Here is a 1694-nt window from a genome sequence, read left to right as displayed (position 1 = left end):
AGTTGTACTTGGAAGATGCAACAATAAATGCATGTGGATGTTGCCTCAGGAATTATAAAAAGTAATGGTTTCAAGTCTAAAAAAAATAGTTGGGCGTCCATCAGTCGGACTTGATTGTTTACTTAATCTCCTGACTCTAAAAGGTGTGGAAGCTGGCGATTGGATAGAGGATTGTTTGGGAAAGCTAACTAATCTCAAGAAACTAAGAATATGGGGGATATTATGGAGTAGGCATGGAAACGGATTGTCCAACTCTCTTCCCAAATTGGAGCTCCAGTCTTTGAGGTTAGGATGGAGGCATACTATTCCAGTGTTTATGCCTTTCTCACATCTCTTGCATATGAAGAAGATGTGTTTGAGGGGAAAGTTAGAGAAGCTACCTGAGTGGTATGAATTCTCACCTAACCTCACCAAGCTTACCTTGGAATTGTCCAAGTTAATGGAAGACCCGATGGCAAAATTAGAGAAACTACCCAACCTTTGGATTCTCAGATTGCTTCTCGATTCATAGAAGGGAAAGGAAATGGTCTGCTCTGCACCAGGGTTTCCTCAACTTGAATCCTTACATGTTGAAGAGTTACATGAATTAGAAGAATGGATAATAGAGGAAGGAGTGATGCCAAGGCTTTTACATTTGCTGGTTTGGGTATGCTCCCATTTAAAGATGCTTCCAGAAGGACTGCAACATGTGACTACCCTCAAGAAATTGGAGGTGCGTGACATGCCCGATGAATTTAGAGATAGAATGCAGGAAAACGGCGGAGAGGATTGGTGTAAGATTCAACACATACCCTCCATCAAAATATAATAAGTTGCTAGTGTGGTCGGCTATTAAAGGCAGGTGAGTTTAGTTGCTTGTTTCTTCCACCAATGGAAAAACGCATGGAAGGGCACATTCAGCATCTTTACAAAGGCTGGTTATCTTTTCTTATTCTTTGCTTTATTTCCCTCTTCTTGATTCACACCGTAAACCATAATTACACACGTTCTAACTTTTAGTTATATTAATTAATCATTTTTTTAGCTTGCACAAGGGGCCCCCTGTTTCACGTGCATGGCCCCTTTTTTGCACAAGTAGGGACCATAATATTAACATTTTCAATCATTGAAATGGACGTTTCACTTGTAATAACTAAAATTCCAAATGGGAAAAAGTTTTATACTCTGGCTGTATGATGGATGATACACATGCAGTTAAAAATTACTAACGAATTTTGTAAGTGGAATGGAAACAACCAAAATTGAACTGTCCAAATTATGGTTTTAGTTTAGATGCATCACATAAAAAAATTACACTTATCTGGTTATTTGGTTCTCACATTTGTTGATATTTATTTGTATGATCAAAAATAGAAAATATCCAATTAGAGGCTATAATCATTCAAACAACCTGATTTAGGATCTATGACTTCGAGACCGTATTTCCCACAGTCAAGCTTTTTTAATTTAAGTTAATATATGCCATATGTACAATCATATGCTTGCCTAAGTATCATATGGAGCGAAGACTTGGGTTCAGGTTGACCCAACCCAAGTTTGGTTCGAGTTTTCAAGGTCCTATGGGTTGGAAATTGCCAACCCTATTTGAATTCGGTTTGGGTTCTGGTTTAACAAATTCAGGTCAAGTTAGGTTGGGTTGGGTGAGTTGGATTGAGTATAGAGGACTTTGGGTTGGCTTCAGTTGGGCATCTCAG

General features: G+C 38.5%; 1 long non-coding RNA gene across 1 annotated transcript; it reads left to right on the top strand.

The window, feature by feature from the left end:
- Positions 1 to 298: 298 nt before the first annotated feature.
- LOC131255468 (uncharacterized) lies at positions 299 to 1165 on the top strand. Its single transcript, XR_009176066.1, has 2 exons — positions 299 to 917; positions 1025 to 1165. It is a non-coding gene; the product is annotated as an uncharacterized LOC131255468 (long non-coding RNA).
- Positions 1166 to 1694: the final 529 nt, after the last annotated feature.

This window comes from Magnolia sinica, chromosome 9 (genome assembly GCF_029962835.1).
Source record: "Magnolia sinica isolate HGM2019 chromosome 9, MsV1, whole genome shotgun sequence".
NCBI lineage: Eukaryota > Viridiplantae > Streptophyta > Magnoliopsida > Magnoliales > Magnoliaceae > Magnolia > Magnolia sinica.
Note: the sequence above shows the minus strand (reverse complement) of the source record. Positions and strands in the feature narration are given on the sequence as shown.